The sequence below is a fragment of the Bos indicus genome, chromosome 4 (genome assembly GCF_029378745.1).
Source record: "Bos indicus isolate NIAB-ARS_2022 breed Sahiwal x Tharparkar chromosome 4, NIAB-ARS_B.indTharparkar_mat_pri_1.0, whole genome shotgun sequence".
NCBI classification, from domain to species: Eukaryota; Metazoa; Chordata; class Mammalia; order Artiodactyla; family Bovidae; genus Bos; species Bos indicus.
The window spans coordinates 60,214,130-60,236,509 of NC_091763.1; the positions used below are offsets into that span (position 1 = coordinate 60,214,130).

At 45.1% G+C, this 22,380-nt stretch overlaps 1 protein-coding gene across 4 annotated transcripts in view; it reads left to right on the forward strand.

Moving 5' to 3' along the window:
* The first annotated feature begins 1,917 nt into the window (after positions 1 to 1,917).
* ELMO1 (engulfment and cell motility 1) overlaps positions 1,918 to 22,380 on the forward strand; it is a 581,836-nt gene continuing 561,373 nt past the window's right edge. For 2 of the 4 annotated variants that reach the window (XM_070787263.1, XM_019958763.2), the window contains exon 1: positions 1,918 to 2,274. The gene's annotated coding sequence lies outside the window, so the exon portion shown is untranslated. The other 2 variants (XM_019958762.2, XM_019958761.2) reach the window with 1 other exon arrangement.

Consider the following 22,380-nt stretch of genomic DNA (forward strand, 5'->3'; position numbering starts at 1 on the left):
AACATTTACTGAATGTTCATGATGTCTGCACTAAAGGTCTTTATGTGCCTGAGCTAGAAAGTTGTGGATCAAATTCATACTTATTATTATAAGCATCTCATCATCATTAGTAAAGGCCCCATTTACTGACTGCTTATTAAATTACCTCATTTGATAGCTGCCCTGTTGACTGTTATTACTGTATCATTACTGTTTTACAGATGGGGAAATAAAGAAGCGAAATTACTTTCCTGGAATCATCCTGCTTTAAGTTATTGGTTTATAATGATCTGCACCCAAGTATTCATGCTCCTGATACTAACTCCTGGGGTTATGCATATAATAAGGGGTCAGATCAGAGTGGTTCACTAGAAATATAATGTGAGCCACTAATGAGAACCATGTGTATAATCTTATTTCTTCTAGTAGTTGCATTTAAAATGTAAAAAGAAACCAGTAAAATTATTTTAAATTAGTATATATAGTATACATTTATGTCTTAACCCAATAATTAACCCAACTGAATCATCACATCTAAACTATCATCATTTGTTGGAATGATGTAATCAATATTAAAATTATTAACCAGCTATTTTATCTTCTATTTTCACATGAAGTCAAGTGTCTACTTTACACTTACAGAACATCTTAGCACTAGCCACGTTTCAAGCATTCAATAGCTGCTTGGAGCTCTTGGCTGCTAATGGACAGTTATTATTCAGTCGCTAAGATGTGTTCGACTGTTTTTGACCCCATGAACTATAGCACACCAGGCTTCCCCGTCCTTCACTCTCTCCCAGAGTTTGCTCAAATTCATGTCCATTGAGTCGGTGATTTTATCTAACCATCTCATCCTCTGCTGCCCCTGTCCCCTCTTGCAACTCCGTCTTTCCCAGCATCAGGGTCTTTTCCAAGGAGTTGGCTTTTGGCATCAGGTGGCCAAAGTATTGGGGTTTCAGCTTCAGCATCAGTCTTTCCAATGAATAATTAGGGTCAATTTTACTTAGCATTGATTGGTTTGACCTCCATGCAGTCCAAGGGACTCTCAAGAGTCTTCTCTAGTACCACAATTCGAAAGAATCAATTCTTTGGCAGTCAGCCTTCTTTATGGTCCAACTCTCACATCTGGACATGACTATTGTGAATAGGTTTGACTACATGGACTTTTGTCGGCAAAGTGATGTCTTTGCTTTCTAATACAGTCTAGGTTTATCATAGCTTTCCTTCCAAGGAGCAAGCATCTTTGAATTTCATGGCTGCAGTCAGTGCAGGGTTAAAATTTAAATCTCCTTTGGGGCCTAGGTGGTGGAGTGGGTGGGATTGAAACCTAAAAAACACCTTTGCTTACATTCTAATGCCTCCCTGTCCCAATTTATCTCCTTTGCCAATTTCCAGGGAATGCATAGCAATTGTCTTTTCCTTCTCTGGTAGAGCCAGCATAGATACTTCAGAATTTTGGACAGGACAGGTGTTTCTCCTGCAACCTTGCAACAACTGTCATTTCCCTTCTGGCAGCTACTCAGTTAACGTGCTTGATTTCTGCTTTAAAAAGGACTAAAATAGGTTATATGAATCAAATAATGTACCTTACAGACCAAATTGGGGATAGAACGTCTTTATGCAAAGTTATGCAAAATTAGGGAATCCCTGGCTTAATTGATGAGAAATAAATCCCGTGGTCCGTAAGCGCACAGGCGACTGTGAGGAGGAGGAAACGTTCTGTCGTTAATTTTGTCGAGCTGTCCAAGAGTCCAGCTTCAAGTAGCTTTAAAACGGCCCACCGAAGTTTCCCCTCAAAATCCCAAACCAACTGCCAAAATTGAAAGCTTGTAAAAAAAATGCCACGCACTCCCGGCCTCCCGGAGGTGGCGCTATGAGGGTGACGGAGTTAATTAGTGCCTGCAAAACGCCGCTTGTGAGCTCATCCGAGAAGTCATGCTCTGCACACATATTATTTATAGCAGAACTGAGGCGTGCACGGTGTTTGACATTTCTATCTCTTTAAGTAAGGGGACTACAAAAAGTCGTGGGCACCCCCATCCCCCCCCACCCCCAGGCGAAGTGCGGTGGGCAGGCAGCAGAGCGCCGGCTGGAGGCGAACGCGCCAACCACGCGGGTCCCGGCGCAGGTGCCGGGGGCGCCGGCGGCCACTCCGCAGCGTCTGCTCTGTAGGAGAGTTCGCGGCTAATCTCGGGATGCCTTGCAGATGCAAAATGTGTCTCTGGCCAGCAGGAGGAAGGAAGAGGAAGTGAGAGCAGCGGCAGCCGGCGGCGCAGCAGCCGGCCGACCCGGAGTGTAAGTGCGTGTGCTCGGACGAGCGAGAGCGGGCGAGGATGGGCACGGGATAGATAGAAGCAGAGCCACTCACACCGCCGGGGCCCCTGAGCTGGGCGACAGAGTCTCCGGCTCCCCTTCCACGGTCGCGGGGTCGCTAGAGATCTTATCGCTGGGAACCCTCGCCGCCGCGGTCCTGCGACCCCGGGCAGGTTCGTAAAGTTTCCTGGGCTGGCGCGGCGCCCTGACTCGCTGACCTCAGCGCGGCCCGGGAGGGACCTGGGGCTGGGGCGAGGAGGAGGCGTCTTGCTCCGGGGGACTCTGGGCGCCGCGGAGACTTTTGTTTCCTTTCTGGGGGCGCCGCGGCGCAGGCGGGGGTGGCCGCGGGCTCGGCGGGGTGAAGGCTGCTGGCGCGCCCGGGCACTCCGCAGTTGGGGAAGTCAGGGCAGAGGGGGAGGCGGCAGGAGGAATGGGAGCCGAGGGGGGGCTCCGAGGAGGGGGCGCAGGGCTCGTGACCGGGGAACCAGCCGAGACGTTTCGGCCAGGGCTGGTTGCAGGGGGTCGACCTGGGGTTGCGCTGCTGGAGCTGGGGGACTGGGGACTAGGGACGGGGAGAGTGGGACTGGGGGCTTGGGCACCACAGAGGGTGCGCGGGAGAAAGGACTGGCAGCGAGGACTCCCGGCTTTTCTCAGGCGCTCGAAGATGGGAGGGAATCCCCCGGCAGGCGCGCTCCTGGCAGGGGGCGGTGATGGTCTAGAGGGGTGGAGGGCCCGGAGGGACGCGAAGGGGCGGCAGGGACAGCTGGGAGCCCCGGACGACTGTTAGTAAATACCCGCCTCCCGGGGACACTCAGAAGTCCCGGCTGGGACCCGGAAAGGAGGTGGAGGGGGTGCGGTTCGATGGGTGACCCTGGCATCAGAGGAGGGGCGCACGGGGCGTGCCTTCAGGGAAGGGAGGTAGCAGAGTTCTGGGGGCCCTGGAGTCCGAAGCAGAGCGGGGCGGCTAAGATCACAAGAGTAGCTTTGAGGAAGAGGAAATACAGAACTCAGCCGGCCGTGGGGTGCGCGCGTGTGTTTGGGGTTGGGAAGTCCGTGTGGTGCCGCGGGCGCGCGCGAGGGCGGCGAGCGTGTGTATGTGTGTGTGTGTGTGTGTGTGTGTGTGTGAGAGAGAGAGAGAGACAGAGAGAGAGAGAGAGAGAGAGAGACAGACCGAAAGACGAGAGGGGCTCTGGAGCCCTGGAGTCCATGCCGCTGAGTGACCCTCTGCCGCCTAGATGCTGTTTGAAATTGACTGATCCGGACAAGGGTTGTTGACGGTGGGACCTGCGTTGACCTAAAGCCAAGGGCTTGGACCCCGGTGGTGTGACCCGGCTCTGCGGGTCTCTGGACAGCCCCGGGTCGTCGCAGGGCATACTCTGTGGTGCCCAGTGCCCCAAAATTGGGCCTGCTAACATCACTGGCCTTAAATGATACGAACTTAGATCGTTATATTTAAGATTTCAGAGAATCTGTGACAAGGGTTTCTCCACCCTTGAGACAGAGGCCGCGGTGCTCCCCACGGTAGCGCTGCCAGTGACTTGGGGGTGAATTTTTGAGTTGTTCTTTTTTTGGTCTATAAAATAAAAATAATTAATGACCGGCATTTATATATCAACTCTTTGAGGATAACTTTGGGAACTAGAGGGGCCTAACACCACTCAGGCTCGCTTTCAGATCCAAAAGGTGTCAGTGGCCATTACCATCAGCCTCCTTTGATCATGGTTTTCCATAGTATCTCACCTCCATACCTACTGCCCAAGGTTGTTTCAAAGTGTATTGTTCCCCAGTTTGTGAGTTGGAAGGTCAGATCCCCTGCTGTCATGTGGGGGACATTTTTTTTTTCTTGTAGCTGACCTCTGCCCCTGCTCTTTACTGCGGTAGATTTCCTATCTCTTAAGGGCTGTGGTTAAATGTGCATATATATTGCTTTCTTACTATGGCTTATGACTTGATTTTGATTGTTTTTAATTAGATGGACTGGATGTCCTCTCAGAAAATCTGAGGGAATAACCTTGAGTGTTCAGACTCTGCAGGAGGGAAGGGAACTGTGAAGAAGCTGGATAGGTGTCAGGGAGGGGCAGGCTGCGAGGCTGGCCCACACCTGAGATGGTGGAATTCGGGAGCAGACACATCTACCCCTTCTTCTTTCTGTCTCATCTCTCTGCCCTTCTTGACTGCAGCAACTCTGATTGCCTCACATTCTCCTTTTTCACCAAGTTCTGTCCCCAGGGTCTTTGCACATATTATTCCTTTGTCACAAGGAGCTTTCCCCCATGTGTCCAGATGGCTCACTCCAATGCTTCCTTCAGGTCAGTTGTCAGTTTATAGGAGGGCTTCCCTGATGACTGTAGAATAGCAACCAGCCACTCCCTGGTCCTTTTCAGTCTCTCAGTTTTCCCTCTAAACATTTATTACCCTCTGGTATTATATATTCATTTCTTTGTCTGCTTATTGTCTATCTTGACCATTAAAATGGAAGTTCCACAAGGGCAGAAACCTTGTCTTATTTACAGGGCCAGAACCTAGACTGATTCCTACCTAGTAGGTGCTCAATAGATACTTGTTGACTGACTAAGATGGGCCTTCATGGGAGAGGCTCACCAGGGAAATATGTCGAGAAAATACTACAGCATCAGGGACAAGTAAGAAAAGACTTTTGCCTTTTCTCCTCTGTCGTCTCCCCATGCTCAGCCGCACCTCTTGCAGATCCCTTTCTGCCTTGAGTAAACTCCTCCCTGTAGAATTTCAGCCTGAAGAAAGGAACTGAGAAATGATTCCTTGGGAGAGTGAACAACCAGTACAGTTTATTAATAACACATAACCGCTTTAGATCTGGTATCTGTTTCATCACTCTCCTTGGAGAATGTCTTTTTAAAGTGTGTGTTACTTTAGCCAAAGGAAGACTCCCCTGGGAAGAAAGGTATTACTGTGAGTAGAGTGAAGTCAGAGACGGCCACTGTATGCCACTCCACTCCCCCAGTAGATGGGAGTGAAGGAGAGGAGGAGAGGGAATAAAGGAGGAAGGAGAGGAAGATAGAATGGAGCTGGGTAGCAGATGCTGGGGAGAAGAGAGATGAGAAAAGCCCAAGAGAAGAAAAGTGAAAGAGAGGAAATGGGACGAGGGGCTTCTACAGTGCTGTTAACAAATCATACATATTTATTAAATTGAGATAAGACAACATTTGAGTGTTTTAAAGTAATAAATAACCCCCCTTTGGGTTTTGGGTGTGAATGGGTGGGGATAAAGGTGAAGGAAGGGCATGCTTTGAAGCCCTTGCAGAGAGGATGTGGCTGGGGGTGTGCCAAGGGGCTCCAAACACACACTTTGCTGACATTATCGTTTTTCTGAACACTGTAGGTTTATAGGTAATCATTCCTATGGAGGACATATCCTGTCTGGATCTAAGACAATGGGTACCCTTAAGGTTTGTAACTGAAGCCTGCAACCACTTTTTAATGCCTGAAACCATCCAAGTGGATCATTTGATTTTTAAGACATCACAAAGCCTCTCTACATCACCAAGCCTCAAGTGTTTCCTGCTAATTACTCAACTCCATTTCTGCTTCTTCTAGTTAACTAGTGTTTTTAAAGCTTAGGGTTGCAACAAGGAATGGATCATAACATCAATTTCTTAGGTCCAGACCAGCAGTTGAAAACACGAAATAGAAGAGAGTACAATGGAAAATAGAGTGTTTTACAAAACAGATACCAAATCTAAATGCCAAATATATTACTTAATATGAGTCGTGTTGAAAAAAGTCTGTTTTAATAATGCTAGGCATATACAATTGGAGAAGGAAATGGCAACCCACTCCAGTGTTCTTGCCTGGAGAATCCCAGGGACAGGGGAGCCCGGTGGGCTGCCGTCTATGGAGTTGCACAGAGTCAGACACGACTGAAGTGACTTAGCAGCAGCAGGCATATACACTTTAAATCATTTGCCAAGGATAGTGATCAAAGTGTTCACGGGGTCATACTTTAAGAAACACTTAGCACCCTCCCTCATTACAAAATGCTATTAGTTTAATCTCCTGCAAGAGATGCTATTTCCCAGTGTTGAATCAGATGCAATAAAAGCATCAGCCATTGACTCAACCTTTAAAATACTACTGTTTATAGAACTCAATGGTCTGTTAGGCCCCAAGAATGCCATTTTGACAAAGCTGGAGATCCAGGTGTATGGTTTTCACTTTAGTGATATAGAAGGGCAGTAGATTGTATGTAATAACTTAGCATAAAATGAGTGAAAAATACTCTTTTCTGGCTAAGTTTTAGTTTAGAGCTTATGAGGTCTTTAAGCTTTTGAGGTCTTTGGAACTTACTCCACTGAACTTTTTCTTTCATATTCTACACCTCACAGTTCTCAAATGCATGATTTTAATTACTTTCAGAGGTTTGCAAAGACAGAAGTAATCTTGTCTGGTGGCTGCCACACTGCTGTGATACACAATTAGATTAAGCTTCTTAGCTGACCAGGGCTTGGAACTGGCCAACCAAAAAAACAAAAAGGCTGAGAACTTCAGTACCATTCAAAACATCAGGATTTTGAAGACCAGTTACCCAGGGAAGAGAGTGTGGCTCCCATGAAATGTGTGTGGCCTGTGAAAGCCTTTGAATATGCCTGGTGCGGCACTTTTAGATACAGCGAAGCTAGCCTGAAAGCACAGTGTACACACTGCTTGCAGTTTTTGGGTCCCTGGATAATTTAGGTTGTCTGAGTGTCAACAATTGGAACTTATGTTTAATAGCCAGAACTGAACACCTCAGATCACTCTTATGATCCATGATTAATTTAACTTGTGACTTAGCACTATGATTTCTGAACTTTTTTAAGATAAGTGCAGGTCAGTTTGAGCAGAATTTTGTCACCAGCCTAAGGTGGGGTGAACAGCCAAGTATCTGGTAGGAATCTGTGTGGGAGAGGGAATGCTAGATCATCAAACAGTATTAACCACAGCAACAACCTGGCCTACTACTGAGTAGAGAGATTAGTCACATGTATAAATAGAAGGAGATGATGAGTCTCAGTCAGTGTTCTAGGCCCCCACAAACACTGATTTCCAGAATCTGAGCAAGATTATTACTGGAACCTTAATTTTAGGAGTTGAGGCTACCGTTTTGGCTATTTTAGTTCTAACAGTTAATGCAGGGAACATAACTTTCCTCAGTAGAAAACACTGGCAAGCGTACTACTTGTTGGGCTCCCAGACTGCTGTGGGTTGGGTGGGTTATACTTGCTGGATAAGGAGCAGAGGTTAGAGGGCGGCAGGAGTGAGTAACTCTGACTGAGCATTGCCCCAGTGGCCTTGGGGTCACAGGATTCATGCTACATCTTCCTCCTTGTGCCGGCAGCTGACATGCTTCCTCCAGGAATGCTGTTTTGGAGACAGTGGGGAAAAACTGGTATAGTGTTCTTATCCATTTTATAGAAGTGGCCTGGAGAAATGAAATGTCACTGTTGTGCTTGGCTAGTAGATCTGAACCGACATCTGCCCTTTCTGACTCTTTATGCTGCTGTTTCTTTCACATGCCGCATGACTCTTATGTTGACTGCTTATTCTTCTTGTTGGTTCTCTTGGACTAGCCTAGTCTGAGGCCAGGACCCCCATGTCAAGCTATGCTGCAGCCCATCCAGGGTACCCTTCACTCCTATATGCTAGTAGAAATGCCCTGGGTTCTGATGGATGTGTCCTGGTTGCCATGGCACCTAGGGATGCGTCTGTCATCACTGAGGCCAAGTTGTTCAGTGCCTAACTTTGTATATCCCATTCCAGAGCTGACCTCTTTAGTCCTGGGAGTCAGTGATCCTTCTCTCAGGGAGAGTACGCCCATCACCTAAGCTCATGATATTGAAGCATATAAGCCAGAATGCAATTCATTAATCAAAAATGAGACTGAGGTTTGTCAAGGAGAATAGACACATATTCTTTAACCAACAGTTTTTTCTCTTTGTGGATGAGTCATGATGAAATCAAAAGCGTGGAACTACTTGGTGTGGTGGTGATGGGGACCAATTTGGAGGAAGGAATACATTTAAAGTATCTTCCAGCTAGTCATACCTTTTTTGCTACTTGTCCTGCTCCATATATTAATACCAACCAAGGGAACCAGAGACTAGAGTCTTTAGCCAGGATGGTTTCTCCATTGGGTGATGCTGAGGCTGCAAATTCTCTTTTTGTTCATGCAGGCTATTGCCAATTCTATGTTGATCCTTTGTGTCAGGCAGTCTCAACCTCGCACTGTTGACCCTTGAGGCTAGATGATCCTTTGTTGTGTCCTGTGACTCTTAGGATGTTTACTAGCTTCTCTGACCTCTACCACCTGATGCCAGGAGCAGCACACCGGTGTGATAACCAAATATGTCTCCAGACATAATCAGTTGCCAGTACCCTTCCCATAGTAAGAACCACTGTTTGGTTTTCTTGCATGAATTAGTCCAACTCTGGGCTATCCAACAGGCTAGACTTTTGACAGCAGTTATAAGTGGCCCAGTTTTCTATTCACTGGTGATTCCTTTGCCCTAAGGTGGCTTTTTCACACGTGGGTGGTCTCACCCTTTATGTTCATTTATTTCCTCTAGTTCTCCAAGTTTCCTCTCTAGCTTCCTCTCCTAAAACTGCAATTGTTTTCCTAACCCAAATTGCTTTCAAGTCAGTTTCATGTGTGTTTCTTCCTGTCACCCTCTGGTTGAAAAAAACTGTAGCTAGTGATTTTATGTCTCTGTTTCCTCACAAGGTCTTGAATTCTGGCCCATGGTTACTGCGTTAGCTATATCCTCCACATAATGGGAATAAAATCAATGAAACAGGAGGATGGTCGCAGAATTTAGCTGGGCTTGTTCATAGGTCTCTGTTACGAGATTAAAGAACTGTCTGTGTGGGGATGAATTGAGAGGGTGAAATGCCTCCTCTGCTGGTAAAATACACCTTGGCTAGTTGGGTAGTGATAGATACTAATGGTCCGTTAGGGTGATCAGGACATTGCTTTAAGATGCTGCTAGATGTGGAGTCCTTTTCCACTCCGTCCATTAGATCCCTGTCCTACTCTTGCCACATTTGTTTTCTTATGTAATTATCTGTCAACCTTTTATTTACCTTCACTGTTGTGCTGCTAGAGCAGGGCAGCGTCTAGTGGCTTAGACGATGTAGATATAGCGATATTGCCGGCTCATGTACTAGCTGTATCTCCCTGAGGCAGCCACCTTCTTACAAGTCACAGCCCTATAGCCAACCTCCACCCTTCCTTCCGCCCTTTGTGCTTTTTTTTTTTTTTTAGTTTGAGATTGCATTTAGAAAGCCAGTGTTTTGTGCTCTGGGGTTCTGTGGCTGAGCAGTCCTGGATGAGCTATATTTTCCAGGCTGCTACACACAATTACCCTTAATTTCGAAGCATAATGCATTTCAAAATAATTTTTTTTCCCCTGTTTTCAGGCTCTTTTATCCAAATGCAGAGCCACAGCTGGCTCTGCCCTTGGCCCCCAGAAGGCATGTGGCTTGGGAGGTGGAGCCAGTGGAGGGACTTTGGTTAGGTTGCGTAGTTTTGGCTGAGTGAAGAGAGAATTCCAATAACACTCAGTAAGACTAGTTTTGCCTTGACTCTTGCCCACTTTCACCACTGCCCCACCCCATCATTTTCAGAGCATTTTTATGGTGGACCATGTGCCCTCGTTATTCCAGCCATGCACCATTCTGTAGGAAGTGGCCAAGTATTCAGACATTTAGATTTGGGGGATAGGACTGATCCTTTCATACACTAAAATAGTAAATGTTTGTTGTGTATGTATGTGTGTGTGTGTGTGACAAACACACACACAGACACACACACACACATATCCATGTAGCTCTCCTAATATTGAAAAGTCTTTATGAACAAAGAAACTCTTCTATCACCTGCTAAATCCTGTTTTCTCCAGTGCTTATCATTTTTATTTTTAAAGCAAGTCAGTATAAATCACATTAAATCAAAATTTTTATCAAGGAATGTATTTGTTTCCATCATCCTTAAACTTACTTTACTGCCAAGTAGTGACTTCAACTCGTTAGAACTACTTTCTCAATTACTGCCTGTTCTTTGAGGATTTGGAGAAACATTTGCCTGGATTAGGATAAGAGAAGCACAATAAAAGTTTATTTATTTATTGTAGTATATATATTTTAAACGGGCTTCCCTGGTGGCTCAGTGCTAAAGAATCCTCCTGCCAATGCAAGAGATGTGGTTTGATCTCTGGGTGGGGAAGATTCCCTGGAGAAGGAAATGGCAAACTCACTCAAGTATGCTTGCTTGGGAAATCCCATGGACAGAGGAGCCTGGCAGGCTGTTAGAGTCCATGGGGTCGCAAAAGAGTCATATACGACTTGGTGACTCAAACAACAGTGAGAATGTTTTAAATGTGTGCCTTATACTTAAATATGCATATAAGTATTTTTAAGTTGAAATATGATTGGGCTTATAGCATGCTTCATAATACTTCATTCATTCAGTAGCCATTTTGATAGCATTTTATGTCATACAATCAAGACTCTTGCTGGTCCTTATAAGACCCACTTCAGATGAGCAGTTTGGTGAGGGGAGCGGTCACAGAAACAAATTCATTAATAGATAGTCATAATAGAGTGTGACAAATGTATGTTTAGTGTGTGTAGATCACAGAGGAAGGAGTTCACAATGAAATGACTTTGAGAATGTTCTGGAAAGCTGAATGTTAAAAGAAAGAACTGGTTAAGTCTGGGGAATACAGCAATCAGCGTGGTGGGGAGAAAGTTTGAGAGATGCCTTGTGTCAACTCTTCTGGGAGCTGGGCATTTGGATTGAGTGGAAAGGAATGCTAAACGATTTTAGGCAAGAAAAAGACTCAGTTGGAATTCAATAAGGAGCATAAGTCCCAGAGCCACAGGGAAGATAGATTGGATGGTACAGCAGGCGGGAAGTGCCAAGGAAAGATGGAAGCTGTACGCCACTTCCTTCTAGGCCCGCCCGAGGAAACACACAGTCTTGATCAAATGAGTAAATAAAACTTCCTGTATAAATGCAATTCCATTTTCAAGTCTGAGGAGTGGGCCAGTCCTCTTCCTTTAAAGAGACAACTTTCAGAGGGCCAACCTTTCCCCCTCTCCAGGCTGGATTCAAGCCAGAAGGAAAAAATATTGGCATTGATGAAAATAAAAGATTTGGCGACTGAATGGATTTGGAAAAAAGGGAAAAGTCTTTGAGGTTTAAATCTAAATAAATATGTGTTGGTTGAGGGTTCTTTTCTCAGCCTCAGATTTTATACCTTTCAAATGGGCATAAGTCCCTACCTCTTAGAGTTGCTGAGGTAACTAAACATAATAATGATTGTAAAATAAGATACCCCAAAAGTACTGGGTTGGGTTGGATTTGCTGTGATTGTTGATGTTATCATTACTGATGCAGTAGTTTTGATTCAAGTTTTTTATTCAGATATTTTCCTGAAATCATTTAAAGACATACATTTATTATTTTATCCTCTTTAAGTAGCTTGGGGAATTCCTCCTAAAATCTTGACTAGACTGTTAGGTTGATTTACATATCTTTTCTTTAGGAATACAGGAGAAATAGACTGTAGGTTAGGGGAAATTACCATTGATTGTGAATTAAAAGAACTGACATAATGAATAATGTTAGCAACATGGGGCCCTCAAATAAAAGCTCTTGTAAATGGATCTCTATCCCCCATTCTTTGACAACTAACCTGGAATTTTACTGTTTTATTATTATTTTACTTTGGGTAGAGAGAATTGAGGTTGCTAATTGGGGGTGTTTCCCTTTCCTTGAATTCAGCCTTCCTGAGGCTATTTGTTCTTATTTGGTGTGGAGGGGAGCCCCGTGAGAAACCCACAGTTTGTGGAGCAATAGTGGAGAAGTATTTGGCAGGAATTTCATTCAGTTGAACTGGGTTTCATATGATTATGCTGCATGTTAAGGACTTAGCTCAGTGGTTCCAATAATGCTTTGTAACTGTCCCTTTCTAAGTCGTTTGGAACTTCTCATGAGTAGGGGATGGTTGAAATGTTCACTGGCAGGTGAATGGTAAGAAAGTATTCATTTTTCTTCTTTAATTTGAGCCTATAAATCAGATTAGAAAATATTCTGGATATAAGCAATAGGAAACTAAAACTAGGATGTCTACAATCCTGAGTGTACAGCCACAGTATAGCTCTGTCATCCCAGCGTGAGTAATTGTACCAAGTTTCTCTTTCACAAGTGCCCCAGGTTGGACAGTTCATTTTATGGCCACCTAAGTAGAAGCCACCTGTTTCCATTTCTACTCATTTTCCCGGGCCCTTTCCAGTTTATTTGGATGCCTTTTCTACTTCATGCTCCTTCAGGATGGCAACAACTAGCTGAAAGGCTCACCAGCTCATTAAGCAGTAGCTCATGTAGCTGCCACTTGGTACTGGCTTTTATGAAGTGGGTTGAAAAAACAAAAAGCCTCAACATAGACACTAAACTGCCATGAAGTATGGGTGTAGGAGAGAAATGTGCCAAGTGAAAACTACTTCTCCAAGTCTGTGCTTTGAAAAGTATAGTCCCCACACCCCTTTTACTATAGTCATGAAAAATCTCTTATCTAATCACTATAATCAAATCTTGTCTGGTACCTGACAAATTATACACTCTCTTTAGTGTACAACAAAATCCCCAGTCACGTTCTCTTCTCCCAGGTAGGGTGATAAGTATGGATTTTTCATTGCTAGATTGTCAGTTGTGTGGTAAGGCCTCTTTACTATCTATCAGGATTAGTATGTGGCTTTTAAATAGGATCCAATGTTAAAATAAATGTTAAAGACCCATACAAAGATTTATATAGTGAAATATAAATTTACGATACGTCACTGGAGAGTTACATCCACAGCAAAATATAGATCAGATCAACAGTGATTCAAACATATTCATTCACCTTGGACCCGTTTATAGATAATACATGTCAGGGAGACTGGCTGCAGAACAATGCAAGGCCCAGAGAAACAGTATAATAGCAGTTTCAATGTTGAATTTCACTCTTCTTTCAAAATCCAGGATTTTTCTGTAGCACATCAAATGCGGTAATGCTCTCTCGCTGCCGTGTCTCTGTTGATTTGTCTAAGTCATTTTTGCCTCACTTGAACCCGTTGCATTGGAATATTATGTCTACTTGGTGAAGGATGGGGAACAATGCTGTGAGAACTTTGCTTCAGGAACATGTGAAAGAGTACAGTCAGGGCTGCAAGCCCTTCATTACCTGAGCCAGGGCCAACTGCTGGCAAGATGGCAGAGAGGAGAGGGCGGTAATGGTGGGTTCATTTATATCCTCGTGAAGCCTCATTCTACTGTAGTAGAAATTGTGTTGTGATTATTGCCAGCTTATTTAGGGCCATTTGAAATCATTCAAATATGCTGATAACAATTCCAGCATTTGAAAATGCCTTGAAACAGTCTGAGAATCGGCACCTGGAGCCGAGAATGATAAGACTCATGAAGGTGTACAAAAATATAGGAAGTAAGTCATTGTGAAAACCCCGAGGTCTGTTTTTATTTCAGCATATATTTTTTAGACAATGAACAGGCTTTAGGGTAATTTTTTACAGCCAAATCAAAGCAAGGCCCAGAGAAATGGCATAATAGCATTTAATGTTGAACTCCACTTTTCTTTCAAATTCCAGGAATCGCATTAGGAAGAGTTGGGCTCATCCTTTTGAAATGGTAAATGCAAAGGAAGGTATCTTGTAACATAGGTAGGGGAAGGGAAACCACCAGAGGACTTGATTCTTCCTGGTGCTGGAGAGACCCTGGAACCTTTAACCTTTAGGAGAGAGATCAGAGTACGTTTAAATTCTTGGTGGCTACTGTGGGATCTGCATCAGCTGCCAGTGTTTGCTTTTGAAATACTCTTTAATTCCTTTGTTCATCCACAAATATTTATTGAGCACCAGCTATGTACCATGGGTATGCTAGATGATACATAAACAATGGTGGGTCTCCTTCCTAGGGAAAAAAAAAATAGCCCTGTAGCTGATGTCATGGACTTCTTAGACCTCAGTGGAGGAAGTGTACATTAATTACAGAATCACACAAAAAAATGTGGCATTCAAACTGTGCCGAGGGCTATGGAGGAAAAGGTCTGATACTGGGGATTAATACAGCCAGAGCTGGGAAGGGAAAGAACAGATTTTACTGGGGAAAGAAGAGTCCCTGCCTATGGCTAGTATGTGTGAAGGTCATTTGAAGGGCAGACTTGGATGTTGAAGGAACTGAAGCTAGAACACAGGGCAGGGAACTCTCCAGGCCTGGATTAGACTGGAAAAGAGGGCTCATTGGGACCATGGGTCTGGGCCTTTCTCAAAAGAGCAATGAGCAATCGCTGAAGTGTTTTACCCAGGGGAGTGATGTGATCACATTTATGTTTTGCAATAATCTTTCTGACTTCAGTGTGTTAACTTTTACATCATTTAAAACTGGTCACAATGTGACCTCACTATTACTACTTTTAGAATCTTCACAATTTCTAAAATAATCAATTGAGCCACTAGTGTCTCCTTCAGATTTTAAAGAGCAGTTTAACTGAGTGATTTAGCATGGATATCTCAACCACTTAAGAAGGATAAAGTCCCTAGTTCTGTGGTTCACAGACTTCAAAATGCCTAAGAATCACCGGGGACCCAGAAACTGCGTTTTAACAAGTCCCTCAGGTTGATTCTGATGCAAGTGGCCCTCTCTCCACTTTAAGAAGCCTCATCCTAGAAAGTGCTAGAGAGTGAAAAAAGAATTATAAACCTCAAGGTAAAACATTATCAGGCAGCCAGTCCAGGATAGAACCTCTTTATTGCCTGGATTTTAGCGTGGGCCTGTTCTCCCCATACTGGTGGGATTTTCTTACAGGGCACCTGAAATGGATTCTAAATCCTTTGGGTTTCTTCTCATTTATTTCCTAATCCTTTCATATGCAGCTGTTTTCTCAGATCTATGGCTTACTACTTCTGTGTCTCTGATATTTTACTTTTCATTTTGTTGCCATTTAATAAGAATCTTCTTCTGTGCATACTAGGTCACTTCAGCAGTGTAGGACTCTTTGTGACCCTCTGGACCATAGCCCACCAGGCTCCTCTGTCCATGGGATATTCCAGACAAGAATATGGGATTGGGTTGCCCGTGCCCTCCTCCAGAGGATCTTCCCGACCCAGGGATCGAACCTGCTTCTCTTACATCTGCATTGGCACGCGTGTTCTTTACCACTTGCACCACCAGGGAAGCCTGGGAATCTTCTTAGATAAGGCCCAAATGAAGCTATGAGGTGGGGAGGTGGTGGGAAGCCTGCCCCGATGAGGAGGTGGTGAGAAGCCCTTCCATGGGTTTTGCTCAGTTTGCCATCTGGAGCAGGAGACTGGCACATTGTGCAGGGGAGAGACCAGTCAGCCCATAGTTGCCACAATGTCGAATTTTTTCCAGGGACGTAAGGGCCCCACTCCAGGACTCTTGCCTGGAAAATCCCATGGATGGAGGAGCCTGGAAGGCTGTAGTCCATGGGGTCGCTGAGGGTCGGACACGACTGAGCGACTTCCCTTTCACTTTTCACTTTCATGCATTGGAGAAGGAAATGGCAACCCACTCCAGTGTTCTTGCCTGGAGAATCCCAGGGACGGGGGAGCCTGGTGGGCTGCCATCTATGGGGTCGCACAGAGTCGTACACGACTGAAGTGACTTAGCAGTAGCAGTAGCAAAGGGCCAGGGATACCAGGGGGACTACTTTCGGGAAGGGCGTCTCCTTTCGCTCCCCTGTTCTGGTGCCGTCTTAAAATTCTGCTTGGAAACCAATCAAGAGGAAGAGAGTGGGCTCACAGCGGTTCCCCAGGGAAGTATAAGAGCCCAGAATTCCTTCTCAGGTGAAATCAGGTAGAAATGAATATTAAGGGCGAATTTACAGCAGAAAAGAAGTGACGGAAAAGGCATCAGGTGGCGAGAAGAGAGAGTGAAGTACCCCGAAGCCACATGTCCCTGTGGTCAACACGACCCAGCTCAGTGGTCACCTCCTCTGGGAGCCCTCCGTGATTTCCCCATGTGCCCTCCTGGCACGCACTAGTGCTTCTCTGTGCTGTCTCTTCACACTCCGCTTCCGGTCTTTGTTCCTGGGTCGACTGCGGGTATTCCCAGTGCTGATCCCGCAGCAGGTGCTCAGTGAGCATCTGCAGGAAGAAGCGCTATGATGCATGCACGTGAGCCCAGCGTCCTTTTGGAAGACGTTTTAAAATGGCTTCTTTATCGCTGAGTTAGGGCCCCAGGGACAAGTGGTTGGGGGATGCCTGGCACGTAATTCTGATTGCTCTCAGTTTTGCTGAAGACTGGTCCCGCCTGAGGTCACTGTGATGGAGGCACGGGCCAGACAGATGTCAGATGTGGGAGGCGAGCGGCTGCTGGCTTTGCAGTGCCCTAATCCTGTGGTGGCAGTGGTTACTGCTTTTCTGTCATTCCACTGGACCCAGACGTGTGTAATGAATGTTCCAGAGGAGAACACCAACATTGTCAGCGCGTTACTGCCTGCAGAAGTATTTATACTTCATGTGTCTGCTTGTAATTCTCTCCTCGTCACCAGAAAGCCTATGGGGCGGAGATATCAGGAGAACATAAGTTGGAAGAATGTAGAAAACATTTCTTGGCTTCCACCCTGAAACTTCTACCCCCTCTGTGTCTTCATCCACGGTTCAGCCCGTGTTGAATCTGGACAATCTGTTTCTCTCTTCCTTCCTCCCGGTGCCTGTGGGCGACCAAGCATTCATGACACATGCTGGGGGCTGGGATCCTTACCACATCTGTGGTTACCTACATTTCATTTATTACGTTCTGAGAGTATCATGGCCTTGATAATTTATGTTTCTCAGCTAAAATCGCACATTATTTTTCTAGCAGCTATCAAGGGTTTTAGCTAGCAATTGAAACTTGATAGGTGTCGTGGCTCTTCATTGCTGGAACGATTTATCCTGGTGTTCAAGTGCTGAGCTGAGCCCATTTCTTTTAAGCCAGATAGCACACACACACAGTAAACCCCAAACTTAAGTGTTCTGAGTTCACTCTGGAGGTGGAGTGAGTTTGGGCCTTTGGAGCCACATTCTCCGACCTTCCCCAGCCCTTTTCAACTTCAATTAGATAACCAAACAACTCCTTGCTTCCCCACTGTGGGGATCATGCCAATTGCTGAGTATGTCTACTTGGATTATGAATTCTAGGGCCGAGGAAATAACCAAAGCTTGGAGTCAGGGACCTGCTGCAAGATGGATCTCAGCTGAAACTCCACTGATCACCTGAATTGGGCCACTGGGGACATTTTGGGTCTCTTGGAATTAGTGTCACTTCGGAGTCAGTGACCAGTAATCCCCCAAAGGTTTGATTATTTCCCTTTCCCCATTGCACAGTCTCCCTGAAGAGGCTGTTAGTCCCTCTGGGGGAAGGCTAGGAGAAAGATTAACAGTATATGCTTTTAGCAATGTACCAGGGCCCTTCCTCAAGGGGACCCACCCTCATCTTTATTTAAGGGATTTTTGGGTCTACAAACTGGTTCAAGTTGGGGAATTAATAGAAGGGCCGTGACTCTGTTTTTAATGGTTCAGGTTGGACTTGCATTCACTTGACCTAGAGCTTTTCTGCTTCAATGGCTCCAGTAAGAATTTAGTAGGCTGGCTGTTTCACCTTTAGAAATATCATAATTGACTCACCAATACCATGTGCCTACTGTCGATTCAGTTGTGTCCGACTCTTTGTGATGCTATGGGCTATAGCCCGCCAGGCTCCTCTGTCCATGGCAGGAATACTGGAGTGGGTTGCCATGTCCTCCTCCAGGGGATCTTCCTGACCCAGGGATTAAACCCCACATCTCTTCTGTTTCCTGCATTGTAGGTGAATTCTTTATCCATTGAGCCACACCCCATAGGTCTGTGCAAAGCTGACTATTCTGACTGCTGCTTTGATTCTGCTGTCTATATGGGAATCACGCAACACTAGAAGGTCCTTAAATAGAGCCCTTGACTGGCTTCAGGCCTGACGCCCTCGCTCTCTTACACACTTTGCTGAGCTGCTTTGGGGGAGTGACAGAGGCAGGATCGCCACGGCTACACAGATGGAGTCTGAAATTACTCATCCCCTACTTGCTGTGGGCAAATTCATTAAGCTCTCATAGCTTCCATATCCTCTTGTATAAATGGAAATGGTGTCCATGTAATGTCATGAGAAAATGAAACATGTCACCAAGGAACAGAGTTCCTTGGCTCCAGCCAGCATGCAATAGATGTGAAAGGATACATACTTTTTGAGCCTCTCTTCAAAAATTGTGTGTTCAAGGCCAATGGTTGGTTAGAGGGAATGGAATTAGGAGTCACAAGATGCACCATTCCTGTATCTTTCCACCCCCTTCTGGTTGGCTGACTCTGAAACACGTGCTTGATTTTAACTTTTGTAGGGAGAAAAGGCCATTTCATTAGAATTGGTTATGTCCGCAAAAGCATTTCATGAAGTTTGTTCTTTGAATTAAGAATAGTGTTCTTAACATTAAGAATGCTCTTTGCATTGAGACTTAAAGTTCATTGTGTTTTCCACTACCAGATTTGCATGGGTCTTCTTTTAGAAGACCCTTTAGAGAAAATAAGGTCCCTAGGACAGGGGACCTTCTCAGTACTTGCCCAATGCTGTCGGGAGTCCTGTTTGTAGACCCCATTTGTAAACTTCATTCACTGACTCATTATCTTTTAAAAAATATTCATTTTTATTTATCAGTGGCTGCACAGGGTTTTTGTTGCCGCACTTGGGTTTTCTCTAGCTGCGGTGCATGGGCTTCTCATTGTGGTGATTTTTCTTGTGGTGCCAGGCTGTAGGTGTGAGTGTGCACTGTCAGTGTGTAGTGGTTGTGGCCTGTGGGCTTAGTAGTGTGGCACACGGGCTCTAGAGAACAGGCTCAGGAGTTGTGGTGTGCTGGCTTAGTTGCCTGTGAGACATGTGGGATTTTCTTGGACCAGGGATTGAACCCACGTCCCCAGCATTGGCAGGAGGGTTCTTTACCACTGAGCCACCAGGGCAGCTCCCCTGAATCATTCTTTAAACACTCGACGCCGGGGAAGTGGTGATACACAGAATGTGACTTGCCTCCCTCCAGTGGGGGAAGAGGCAGTGATGGACACACCAGTAACTCAGTGTCGCTGGTCCTCTCAGGCAGGCGCCAACCGCTGTTTCTATTGGTCAATGTCCTGCTTCAAGGAAAATGTTGTGCCTCATGAGGTCTGTGGGCTCTGGTGGTCCAGGCATGGAATTCAGGTTCAAGAGGCCAGAGTCTTGGTCCTGAGGTTGTAACTCACTGTTATCTGTGCCCTCCTTGATGGCTCCAGTTTTCTTAGCTCTGTAATATGCAGGAAGGGGGCTGGATGTAATTGATGGATCCCAATCAAAGATCCGTGAATCAGTCAGCTGCTTTAGAATCATCTCAGCAGTTACAAAAACTTGGAATCTGGGTCCTCAACACAAGACATTTGGATTCTGGGTGGGTTCTGAAATCTGTATTTAAACAAAGAGTTCCTGCCCTAGTTAATGGTGATGTGGAGCCCCCTTGGGGAATCCCTGGATGACTTCTGATGCCTCTTCTTCGCTATCTCTCCATTCCTCATCCTTTACCTTTTGCCCTCTTAAATGCCTCCTTCAGAAAGCCTTCTGGCCTCTGACTGATTGGCCCACCATAGAGAACTAATTCATGCCTTGTGCAAAAAAAGAATGATAAAACTCATCAATTTGCACTTATTTACTTTTCTGTCTCCCTACTGGCCTGGAGGCTCCTGAATATAATGAAGGTTCCATATTTATCTTCGCATCCTCTGTGCCCTGCCCATTGTCTGGCAGGTAGAATGTGCCCAAAGGGGCATTTTTCAAGACAGCAAGGTAAGAGGGTAGTGAAACTGAAGATTAGCCCTTCTCTCAGCCTTTAGCACTTCTGGAAAAGATTTAAGAAATGTTTCAAATAAATCACTCCAACATATTTGCCATTGCCCATTGAGCTGATGCCTCCCTTTCAAATATCTGACTGTTCTAGAGGTATAACTGGATTCCATCCTATAGCCTTGAGACCACCCCCCGCCCCCCACCCCAGGACAGATGTGGGATCACCGAGAGAAGTGAGGTAGGGAGAAGACAAGTTGGAAATTAACTGATGGTTTAAATTCAGGTGTTTTGCCAATATAAGCCCTTTCAGTCTATGACTTGACGTTCCCTCCCTATGCCTCCTCCCTTCCCCAATTGAAAAAGACAGCCGACAATATGCGTGCCCAAACCCTCCTCTGGATGGAATAGAGTCACACTGAGAAAAGGAAAGTTGATTTCCTGGTTGCCCTCCTACTCACAGAGTTCTGGGTGGCGCCATCCCACACTATTTGCATCACTGAGCTACACATACTGCCAGGACTGCATCTTAAATTTAAACACATTCGCAGGAGGATAAAGAAAGCCCCAGGGAAAAGGTGACACTTGGCCATAGAGGTATGTAAGCACTGTATGTTGTATGTTTTCCTTCTGCTTTGGTGTTAAGGACAGAACATGAATTAAAAAGTCAAAAGCTCATCTTCTGAGGAGCAATTAATTTGTGTATTGCTGTACTTTCATCTGTTGAGTCTTTGAATTTTTGAAAACATAAAGACTGAAAAATATTTCCTAGGGATCTCTCCTATGTGCCTTCTCACTGGATTGTTTTGCTTTTTAGGCTACACGTTGACTTAAAAAAGAACCAGCGTTAAAGAAAGAAATGTCACCGTAAGGTTCTGGTTCCTGATTGTCGTCCCCGTGACACAGATGTGACAGGACTCTAAGCATATACTCTGTTGTTCACTGGTTCTGCCCCATCCCCGTTCGGAGTCGAATGTTCCATTTAATCAAGGCAGTTAAGAAGCAATATAACTGGATTCATTAGCCTGAGTTCTGAATGCTCCTCTGAAGAGTTATTTTTGTATTCATACAATTTTAATATTTGGGGACAGGCTGTACCACTTTCCAGGTGCCAAAAGTGATCACTCAGTTTTTTTTATTAAGTACTATTTTAGCTTCAAAATATTTTATTTTTTTATGGACTGCTGTGTGCCTTTGACCCAGTTCTCTTTTTCTTGGGATGTGTGTCCTGAGAGGATGAAGTTTATGATATTAGTAATACTTGGAAGTTTGATTCCTTTCAAGTGGAATCACTGTCCCCATCCTCCTCCAAAACATGCATACACACACAGACACACACCATCCCCTTCCCAAACACGCATCCTTTATGTTGCTAAAATGCCTTTCGAGTATATATGGGGAAAACTGATTTTTCTCCTCCTTTTTGCATGGGAGAGGCCTTGGTCTTGTGAGAGAGAGCTGGAGTAACCAAGGTCTCTCTGAATTGGCAGACCTGGGCACTGTTGTCTTTATTGTCCTTTTTAAGCAGGACTTTTGTGTTCCTGGTAGATGTGCCATGGAGGAGGACCATGGCCTTGCAAGAATGAGAGCGTGCCATTCACAGAAAAAGGGAAGCTGTCAGCAGCTGTCTCCTCTAACTATAATTTGCCAGAGCCTGGAAATGAATAGGTGACAGCTATTAAAAGAGCTTTAGAATGATTGCAGTTAAAAGTAAAGATATTACAGCAAAGATATTATAGACTGCCACTTAGACTTGTTTCTGCTCATGAAAGGGCTGAAATTTGGAGTCCATTAAATGTTTACAAAATAGTATCCTTGGTCTTTCTCTTAAGGACCAGTCTACAGTACTGTTTATGTCTTTCTCCATCTCCTCGTGGCTTTTCTTTTGCTGACATTTGAAGGAGGGTGACATTACACTGGAGTGAGCTGTGACACATTTTCAACAATGGTTGCTGCCAACCTGGGGTGAGGTGACTGGGGGTTATTTCATCTGAATGTTAAGAGCTGTTCATCATGCGCTTTTCCTGAGGGTGGGGTGGGTGGGTGGGAAAGGTGCTCCCGTTCCTGGCTGGGCATTGTTCTGCCTGTTATGTGCTTTTTTGCGAGTTTCAGTTTTGGAATTTGAGAATGTCTTAGCCCAAACATATCTTAAAAGCATCTCTCCACCTCTCAGCTAATGAAGCACA